The sequence below is a fragment of the Epargyreus clarus genome, unplaced genomic scaffold (assembly GCF_041222505.1).
Source record: "Epargyreus clarus isolate Ecla_fem2 unplaced genomic scaffold, WU_Ecla_fem_2.2 ptg000007l, whole genome shotgun sequence".
NCBI lineage: Eukaryota > Metazoa > Arthropoda > Insecta > Lepidoptera > Hesperiidae > Epargyreus > Epargyreus clarus.
Window position 1 is genome coordinate 15593773 of NW_027332215.1, and position 11704 is coordinate 15605476.

General features: G+C 35.6%; 1 protein-coding gene across 1 annotated transcript in view; it reads right to left on the reverse strand.

Annotated features, from left to right (window-relative positions):
* Window positions 1-9424, reverse strand: part of Cyp303a1 (Probable cytochrome P450 303a1) — a 29185-nt gene extending 19761 nt beyond the window's left edge. The window contains exon 1 of the mRNA XM_073074849.1: window positions 9224-9424. The gene's annotated coding sequence lies outside the window, so the exon portion shown is untranslated. The remainder of the gene's footprint in view (window positions 1-9223) is intronic.
* Window positions 9425-11704: the final 2280 nt, after the last annotated feature.

Consider the following 11704-nt stretch of genomic DNA (forward strand, 5'->3'; position numbering starts at 1 on the left):
ATCTCTAGTTCCTGTGGGATTTCCGGGTTAAAACTATCCTATGTCCTTTCTCGGATCCCAGACTATATTTGTACAAATTCTATTCAAATCGGTTCAGTGGTTTGGGCGTGAAAAAGAGACAGACAGACAGACTGAGTTACTTTTGATCCTTATCCTTACTTCCTTACTTATATTATAAATCCGAAAGTAACTCTGTCCGTCTGTCTGGTTGTCTCTTCTTCACGCCTAAACCACCGAACCGATTTTAATAAAATTTTGTATTGATATTGGTACGGATTGAGTCGTAAACTATGCATTTAATCAAGTAATGATCTTTAGCAAAGTTGAAGGTACGAATTTTCAGTTTTATGTATGTTACTATGTTATACTATTTTCTCTTAAACGTGGACGAAGCCGCGGGTGAAAACTAGTTTATAATATTAGTAGGGGTTAGGTGTCGAATATAAGAAAAAGTATTTTTATAAAAAATCGAGTATTCACCATAACGTCACTTGACGCTTTCAGTATTTTCTTTCTTGAATGTCTCTTTAGGTCATTTTATCTTTTGTGAATAAAATTGCCTTTATCTAACGGTTGAATTAATTTTAATTAAGACTAAACAAAGGTTAGTATAACAGAGCACAAGACAGGTACACAGCTTCCTAGCACTTTATAATTGTGATTATACCGGCTAAAACATAATGGTGTGGTGGTTAAATGCACAAAATGTTTTCATTTGTAGGGATGGCTTAAAATGTAGGTACAAGTATTATAAGTTATTATTATGAGTACTTTTATCTTCTCGATGTGTGTTGGTGTGGTGGTAGTTTTGTTGGTCCTTGTGATATTCACGACCCTAACACATTATGCTACTTTTAAGCATCGGCAGTTCACATTTCGGGGATTGCACTGAAACGTCTGTACCCTTAGTACGAGTTTTTAGGTTTTTACAAAAATGTTTGCATTTGTTTACGTATTTCCCATACATGTTCAATCAGTTCTGATACACTCCGCTTAGGGCGCTGATTAGAAATGTATGGGAAATACGTAAACAAATACTAAACAGTCATATTTGTTAAATCGTAAAAACTCATACTAAGGGTATTGTTGACTTACCGCGTTTAGTCGTGTTATCGGAGAAGTATTTTAGCGCCTATATTGATGCTAAATCGCATTTTTAGTATTTAGATACATCGTAGAACGCTTGATGTAATGCTATTGCATCTAGCTCTTGAAAAGCGGCTAAATAGTCGATCGAATGGTAAAGAATGGTCTTTGGAATTCATTATAGCTTTATCGCGCTTAGCGGAGATTGGAGCCAGGTACGGAAACCTTAAATCTCGAAAAGGAAAATGTTTTCGGACTTCTATTACAGACGTGGACCGAAGCTATTCAGCTCCTTTAAATAGCCGCTGCGGCTGACTCGGGAGCATTTCCTGTGAGGTACGGATCTCTGTACAAGATCTCCGTCGTAGAATAATTTAATTCCTATTTCTATGAATAAGTAAGGAGTACTGTAATATAATTATAATTAGTCTGGCCATAAATACTGTAACAACATAAAACATCTGTTTATATTTCCTCAGAGTTTAAATTTAAAATGTTTCTGTTGTATGATAAACATTCATTATTTCTCGTCATTTGACATATGTTTTTTATCGAAATTATAATTAAATTACAATATGGAATGCGTTGTTAAAGAATTTAAATCAACATGACATGACATGACATGTTTTAAAAAATATCATGTCATACATATAACTGAAAATTTGTAACTGAAAATTGGTCGTACCAACTCAGAAACCTTCGTGGGCTCTTTTTTTGCTAAAGATTATCACATGATCAAAATATGCATAGTTATAGGATTATGGATATTTCTATTAAGGACGTACACACAAACATTCATTATATATATATATATAGATTTGTCCAACGCGTTGCCATGCCGTTTAGATACAAATATTTAGATGGGCAGGATTTGTTACCAACACGGATGGTTTTTCCAATTTCCCATCAAATCGGATTAGGCCGATATGCGCATATCAATCAAATGAGTTGTTAATAACTTTGCAGGCTTTCTCTACTGAAGGAAAGCAATTATTTTGATGGAAAAAGCATTTACGATTTACGAATTACAGCAATTTGCATTTTAATGCTTATGTTTTCGTTAATCTGTCAATATAGATCTGAGAGAACTATTTCCCACTATTAATATATTGACGGTACAAAGTTAATACATCTATGAAAATATGATGTATATAAGAAAACACACTGATTTGTTTGAATAAAACATAGTAACCACCATAACTTTAATACTACAAATAGAAATAAATTAGCAATTCCTAAACATAGATTATGTAAGATGGCTAGATCTTGCATGGGTAACTGTATTCGCTACTACAATAAAATACCCGACCACATTTTGAATCTCACAGAAAAAAAGTTCAAAAATGTCGTTAAACAAACGCTATGTAAAAAAGCGTACTATAATAATTCGACTGACAAAACGGTGTGGTCTGAACTACTTCCAGCTTCACATGTACCATTACGTTAAGTTTAAGTTTATGGAGCTTCTTTCGCCGCTTCTTCTCCATAACGAAATACCTTGTGAAGTGGTGGTAGTTGTATTGACCTTCAAAAAGTGCTTTGTAAAGAAGTAATTTTAAATAAAAAAAATCGATTTGATTTGGTTTGATCTGTTACAGACGTATATTTGAACTATTAACTAAAAGGTCTTATTGAATTTTTGGATACACACGAGAAACATTTATTTATTTCAAGATGTTAGAACTCTTTTTCGTGCGATTTCGGCGGCACCACCGTCATACCTACATATTTTGCCCAATAACATTTGTGTTAAATACATACAATATTTGGACGCGATATGTCCAAATATGGTATCAAATATGTTAATAACGGCCATTCACCTATCACATACAACTAACGAACTTTCATATGGAATGATTCTATATACTAGCAAGTATCTAAGTATTACACATAGATTATTCTATTGATGTTAAACAAAATAACTTAACATATTATGTTAAAGAAACGTAACAATTAATTCTAATTATATACACAATCTGCTGTTAAAAAGAAAATAAAAAGTACCAGCGCCCCAGCGGACTGTATCAGAACTGACTGGAAATGTATGGGAAACACGTAAACAAATACAAAAACAGTATATTTTGTAAAAACGTAAAAAGTTATACTAAGGGTACTGTACGATGCTGTCACAACATCAGATTAATACATTATATCACGACAGTTGGCACCGTTAGCGTGATTGAATAGCAGGCTTGTTAAATTTAATCGGCCTGAAGATAAAACGGACTCGCGAAGCTCTACTTTTTAATTAACTTTTACTGTGTATTTTTAAGGCCTTCCACATCTTAGTAAATTCCTTTAACAGATTAACTGTTGTACGGATTGTTGATTACATTTTCGTATAATTTATTAGTTATTTGGTTCTATTTTTAAATTCGGTGGAGTGATATGTATCTATATATAATTGATACATAATCTTAAAAAAAGTATTTTATTTGGGATTTTATGGGAACCTTGTGTAACTCGCCCATAATGTAATTTATGTATCATACTAGTTTTTATTGTTCCGTGGTGTCATACCTGTCACGCGGGTGTATGCCTACACGCGTATCCCAAAAATAAAGGCTCGTATCGTAAAGGCAGGATAGTAGTGATAGTCTTTTTTTTGTTACGGGGGCGAAACCTTCAAAAGGTACCCGACGACGTGGGAGCGACGCCGGGTTATGTGGGATTTTTACCGCACCAAAACCCCCCCGGTGGCCGTACTCGACGCTTGTTGGAGAACTCCGGTATCTCCGACAGAACGCAACCGGAGCGCTTCAAGCGCGAAGCCCCGATCGGGCTCTGACCTGGGAGAGCAGTTTTCGCTTCTCCCACATCATCTGGTATTCACGACGGTATGCGACCACATACCGCCGTCCTTCCCGGGGTCATCAAAGAGACATTACTCAGCGTCTTTATTGCGAACTAGCTGACCTGGTAAACTTTGTACCGCCTCAAAATCTATTTTATATACTATGATTCGTTTTTTTTTTGATATTTCATATAAAATATAGCCTATGTAACTATATGTAGCTTTCGAATGGTAAAAGAATTTTTAAAATCGGTCCAGTAGTTTTTGAGCCTATTCATTACAATAAAAAAAACAAACAAAGTTTTCCTCTTTATAATATTAGTGTAGATAAGATAAAAATACTAGCTGACCCGGCAAACGTCGTGTTGCCATATAAATTAAAAAAATGTTAAGAGTGAACAAGCCACTTAGGGGTATGATAAATAGATAGTAGCTGATTCTCAGACCTACTGAATATGCGTATAAAATTTGGTGAAAATCGGTGAAGCCGTTTTTGAAGAATACGGTAACTAAGATTGTGATACGAATAAGATATAATACATAGTTTTTGCAATAAAATATTAGCCTGATAGGCTTTAATTATGAGGTCAACCTGATGCCAATATCACATTGTTCAAAACCAGATTCCAATTAAGATGTGCTCAACCGTGTCATATACTAAGCTGTACAAGACAACGGTAGTGCAAATCCCAACTGCAACATCAGCTTAGTATAATCTCTCCTATTATGTTTAAGCGAAAACTGTACATGCGAGTCTAAGCTTGCATCATGAATATATTGTAATTCGCTATCGAAAGTACTATATTATAGTCGCAATCATTTATTTTACACTAATTTATTTTGACTCCTACAGTCACGTGTGTATTTCATTTATAAGTGCCGATAAAAAACAAATGGATATATTCGTGGCTTTCCAATTTTGTCCTCGAAGGTAACAACGCGTCTGTGGCAGACCTCAAATAGGACTCTTATCTGCTCTTTTGCTACTTCTGTAAAAAAAAGTTTTTAGACGTCAACATCAGATCGCGATTACCATTCATTCTTTCTGATCATTCAGGTCATTAGATGTAAAAATCAAATCGTTTGGCTCCCTATTAGGTATATCCGGTACAACTTCGATGATCGCTTATGTAAGCTGCAATTTTGGAAATGAGTCAACAATGTCGGTGGTAGTCGTAGGATGCGACGTAGGCTTTAAATCCGCGAGATGGTTATCTTCAACCCATTACTACGCTACTGCCAGCCAAAATTCTCCTCTCAAATTTTGGGGGCCATAGACCTGGTAGAAACCAAGCGCGCCAAGTGAGTACTTATCGGATGATTTTCACATCTTCGGGATCTTTTGCCTTTTTTACACAACACTCAGGCATGTTTCACCGTTTAGGCAAGTAATTATTAATTTCTAATGCGCACACAATTTTGAAAAATCAGATTTGCATGTCTGGGATTTTATTTTCAACTTGTAAATAATGGCGTAGAGTTTCAAACCTATAGATTGACTCTATTGCTAAGGACGGTTATAATACTATGAGTCGTTTTTTTTTTGTTAACGCGGGGGAACCTTCAATAGGTAACCGGTGCCGTGGGAGCGACACAGGGTTATGAGGGATACTTACCGCACTAAAACTCCCCCGGTGACCGTCCTCGACGCTTTGTTGAGGACTCCGGGATCTCCAAAGGAACGCAACCGGAGTCCTCTAAGCATCTTGCCCCGTCGGGCTCTACCCTGGTGAGTATAAAACTCGTCAAACCATCTCGTGTGTGTAAGACGGTATGCGGCCACATATACCGCCCTTCCCGGCGTCTCTTATCGGGTGGTTTGAGCTCCCACTCTTGCAACCCACGACCCCAGAAGCTCCCTTTTAATCGCCTATTACGACAGGCAGGGGATACCGTAATCCTATTCTGTTCCCGGAAATACAGGGACAATAGTATGAGTCCTATAAATTAAATAATATAAATGAACACCAAAGCTCTGGCACAACCTTCCTATTTTTCGGAGACTAACATCACATAGGCGAGTACTATGTTTTAAATGATTGAAATTTAAGCTGAATATATTTTTGTTATTTTGCAATGTCGATTTGTCGCAAATAAAAGTTATTTTTATTTTAATCTACTTACGTCCGATAGCGCACTTCCAATTGATTGAAGTGGACTTTTACGGATAATTGTGTGAATTCATTTTCATTGAGTACATTGGTATTTCACAGAAAGCCAGAAGATACAATAATAATTGTACAATATTTATTAACTTATATCCCGAAATTTATTTTATATACTTTGTTATTGTTATTTTTGGGGAGTACATGAATCATTGAAAAGATTATTGGGAGCTGCTTATTTGGCTGTATCCTTAATTTCTAAGGGCATTGATATAAGTTTACAATAGTGTTTTTGTAAGATAAATATAGCAAGCGAGAAAGCAGTTCGTCTTATGCCGCATCTTAAACTAACTCAATATAGAACAAAGGTTCTATCTGAAGCTGATCACAGATGCGTTGACACTCCTGATTACCCGGATGGTCGCCTCATGTGTATGTCAGTCGTATTCCACTGTTTGATGGAAAATGGTAAAGTGTAAATGGTAAAGTAATATATTAAAATTAATCTTTTGTTAACGAGGTTTAGACATAAACCAGATCATTCTTGATCTAGTACTACATTTATCATCGTCAACCCATTACTATCCCACTGCTGGGCACGGCTTTCCTCTTAGAATGTGAAGGATTAGGCCATAGTCCATCGCGCTGGCCAAGTGCATATCGGTAGACTTCACACACCTTAGAAAACTTTTTTTTTTTAAGATTCCTCAGGTATGCAGGTTCCCTCACGATGTTTTCCGTCACCGTTTAAGCCAGTGATAATTAATTTCTAATACGCACATAACAGAAAAATTAGAGGTGCGTGCCTGGGATTTGAACCTCGGACCCCTCAAGAGGGAGAGTTTAACCTCTTGGCTATCACTGCTTTTCTAGTACTAGATTACTTTAAATATATTTAGATAGTTCCTTCTCTACGGAGCAGTTTCCAAACGCCACTTTGGTTCTATTGAAAACTCTACAAGATGTCGAAGACAGCTAGAACACGCCTTTCAATAGATACCCTTTCAGATTCAATAGGATGCTACCGCAGACAAGATGTTCAAACATTTTGTACTTTGAAGAATATCTATTCAACCACTTTGACTCTGAACTAGACATCCACCTTTTATAAAATGTGTATATTATTTAATATACTCTACTACTCGTCCTTTGAGTACTTTGAATAAGATTTGTGGATAATTTAAAGGGCATTCACACAATCCTTGTGTTTCTGAGAGCTTTATATTATAAAATGTATTGTAGGTATTGCTGTTGGCATGTAAATAAATAATGATACCTGTAGAGTTTTAGGTCGCTGGTTTCTAATCCGAAATATAATTTGGAACCCTTGTGCGCTAGAAACAATAATGTAGGTGAATATATGTATAAATACCGTAGAACTGTGCGGTGCTCCCTTCGGCGACCGATCGACCGTGATGCATACACACTCGCGACGTCCAAATAGGTCCCCAGGACCCCCGTAATAAATATAAATTATATTATACGTCCCGTGACGAAATCTGAATACCGACTGTCCGTACAATGTGTGTTATGACAGAAACGTCAACCTTTAAATTTTGAATTTACTCCTTTTATTTATAATCAGTATTTCGACCAGTTCTAAATACTGAACAATACCTCTGTTCCCTACGTCTTTATGAATACTTACCGAAAAGCGCATAAGATTTAAAGTATTTCAACGTTAAAAACTATTATAACAGAAATGAAAATAAACTGTTAATTTCAATATTCCTTCAATTCATATGACCATGGCATAACAATTATCGGTAATGTAATATTAAGTGTAATTGCTTTAAACAGAATTTCTGTAATTTAATCTCAAATTCACAAGTCAAAACGTTTCAGTACAAGTAGGCAATATTAGAATTGGGAAATATTATTTAACACTATTTAGTTTCTTTTAAAGCCGTAATTTCATACGTATTTATATTTCAGTCATCCGCTGCAATTTTATGAATTTCTGCGGAAGTTTGTAAATAGCATAAAGTTAAGTTTAAATAAAATTAATTGCTATATAAATAGTTTAGTAGAAATTACTTTTCTAAGCCCCGTTTGAACTCAATTACTTTTAGCAAACATAATTTTATGAAACAGTTTCATATGTAGGTCGATACCTTCTGGAATATGAAAGTATCTGTGTTAAAAAAAACAGCTTAACAATTACAACTAACAAAGAAAGAACTAAAAAGGAAAAAACAGGATCTATAATAATAAAATATATTGAAACAAAAATATAAATTAGATATTTTAAAGTGCTGTATTATACACGTTATTATATTAGTTTTAGGGCTCGGTATAAAAGGGTAAAAACGAGGGTTTTGTCACGAGTATAAATAATATATTAAGAACAACGATAATATACCTACTAACCTTTACACTTCAAGCTATAATAACACATACATATGTAAATCATATCTACAAACACAGCCTAAATAATATCAAATACCCATGGTGTCGAGATTATTGAAATATACAGAGATATTTCGGTTCGACCCACTTTCTCGCGCCGATTATATTTCGCTTTAGGCTCTGCGGACAAACCCGGTGTTGTATTTTATTCCTTTTTGAACCTCGGATGGTAAAATCGCAAAACGCATCGCAGCAGCCAGTACAAAAAATCGCGTTGCAACATATTACTATTATAACTTTTTGACATAACTAATAGAAACATATTTAATTTTATTAACTTAGTTACAAAGCACATTAGTGTCAGAGCATTTAAAACTGAATCGTGTAGTCTTACGAGTATAGTAATGAACAATATTGGTAATATAAGTAAATATTTAGTAAGTTAAAAAATAATCATATTTTCTCTTTTATATAAAAATAAGCAAATAACTATTAAATAAAAGACATTCATTATTCATGATGAAGCAGTAAATATCTTTAAATGAAATTTTAATTTAATGAGTAAGTGAAAGTTAGTGTTTTACTTAGATAACCGGGATTGGTGAGTAACTCACGATAAACGTTGAACTAAAAACAGCTCGTCATACTTTTGTAATCGTGTGTAAAAAACGAAATACTAACACTAGCGTGATTTTTGCGCGACACGGTCATTACGCCGATCGCATCGCGTAAAAATTATGTAATTATAACTTGAATCAAAACCAGTTTCGTTCGGTACCGTTTCCGACGCTCAGTTTCTTTTTTGCAACAATGTACAAAATTGTCACAGAGGCATAAAATATCCATGATGACATTCGACATTCAAAAAATAAATGAACGGTAACGTTACCTTAATCGGACGCCGCGAGGCGAGTGCAAGCTTTCACTGATCGTCGCGGAAGTGCACAGGTGTGATGTGCACCGATGCCGGCTCGCTTCTATCGTAAACTGGACTCGGGCGGAAATTCCTATCCAATAAAATTTGTCTCCCAAATTCGGACGTGTTCCGCTCCCGCGCCGGAGGAGCTGTGTACACTGATCTGAAATTTTCTCGCTTCCTACCACGACCCGTAGACATTCCTTTGGTGGGGGCAAGTCTGAGGAGGTAGGGGAAAAATGGTAAATATACAACGAACGAAGACTTGTATTACCAATATCATTAACAAATTGACTCTCTAATTAGGTGCGAACCACGCACAAAAGGTGACGCTCTTACGAACATTATCGTTTGACAGACCTACTAACCAGATAAGTTGTAAGCGTGATTAACAAAAGTGAATGGTGAAGTCAGAGCTCACGGAGACTTGTGATAAACCGATGCGTTCTGGGTGACATAACGGACCGAGTGGGAGTATTCGTAACTTAATTTAATGACCATGACTGATATGAAACAGTGGCACGCAATATTTAAATACCATTTCCAATGTTATCTCTGATGCTTCTAGAATATCTAGATGAAAGAGCTTTTCCTAATTTTATAACACATGATTTTATTAGGCATTAATGAGTCTATGCGAGTGATGGTTATTTTTATTTTTGTAATTTGACCCCAACCTTTCACGTGGTGTCAGGAGCACATGATGTCTGCTACAGATAAGCTGAAAAGGTGTACATTATTTTCAGATACGCATGTCGAAAATCTCAACACAATAACTTGTAGATAAAATGGTACTCCACACCTACAGGGTGTGGTGACACCAATTACGGCCTTTCATCTATGTAATGACGGGTAACACACTTATTTTAAATGAATCATCATTGAATGTAAACGCAAATATCGCGAGTAAATCTGGTAAATCTACATATTTCATAATGTTCACCAATCACCAAGTGGAGTATATCTCTCTCATTCCGTAAGCAAACCCAAGCATAGCCGTGGAATATTAATAAGTTATTAATATCAACGAAGTAGAAATAACGAGTTTAACTGCCCAAAAAAAGTTTTCATCCTTAATTTGGTTGAGAATATCTATCGACTACGGGGACCACAAGCTGGTCAGAGATTCCTTTAGATCGACAACCGAAGCATTAGCATAGAAAGAGTAACCCTGGCGTATTCGATCAAGGGTAAGACATTTACACCTGAGGCGCAGAGATAAGCATCACTCTATAAAATTTTTTCTAAAAATATTGGTCACGTTTTATTAAAATAGTCACACTCCCTGTTTGTTGATTATTAAATATTAACTGAAAAATAATACGAACCTTGTAACATTACATGAGTCGTCTATAGAAGTAAATCTCCATGGTGTCATAGTGTTGGACAGTTAAACAATTTCCGATGAGAAAATAGAGTGACGTTGAGCACTATTGTTTCTATACAGGAGAAAAATACTATTTAAGTGTGTCACTGTATGACAAAAGTAGAATAACAAAAAAATCTTAATAATCATTCTCTCATATGTCGAGATCATGACAAAATAAGGGAGATTTTTGTTTCGGAGAGCAATCTTCGTAAAGGTACCCGACCATTTTCGAGGAAAGCCAGGTTACGTAAGATTTTTACGCATATGAGAAATTTTAGAAAGTCACGGGATCTCCAAAGCAACGCACCGGTGTTTCCTTTGCGTGGTGCCTCTTTGGCTCTACCAAGGGCAAGTAGCCCCCATGTGTCAAATAGCGGTGCCTAAGGATTTTCGGGTCTTAATTCAAAAGACCCTCTTGTCCCGGGTATTTTTTCGCATAATACACGCGAATTCGAAGGTGGTAAAATCCTCTGTGGTTCAACTCCGGTGGCACCACCACCTTGCCTATTTCCACCTAATAACAGCAGTGGTAAGCCATGCTGTGTTCTATTTTGAACGGATAGTCGTACTTTTCCGAGGCATTTCAAATGAAATCAAATCAATTCAATTTATTTGTGAATAAGGTTAATCTTAGTAGTTACACGTTTTTGTCACATAGTTGCTTATTCTGCCATTAGCTGGCTTACAAATATACGTCTAATGTAAAAACTATAATTCTTATTTTAATTCCAACATAATTCAACATGGCTTAATAACAATTTGGATTACTGATTTTTCGCTTAAAAGTGATTTTAAACTATACTAGCAATATTAGCAATATTTTTAGTTTATTTTTAAACCCATTGAAGTGGTTTGATGATGCGTTTTCATGGATGGTAGTTTCAGCTTAATCCTTAGGGGTAGCGGCGTATATTTGGCCGATTTCAGGTAGGAATTTAATCTTAACTGGTGTTGATTGCAGATGTCTACATGTTACTGATTACAGCAGTAGCCACTTACCATCAAGTGGACATCGATCGAGAAGTGAATGCTCATCCGCCCCTTCCATATTATAAAAGAATCTAAATATTTTTATCTTAAATATA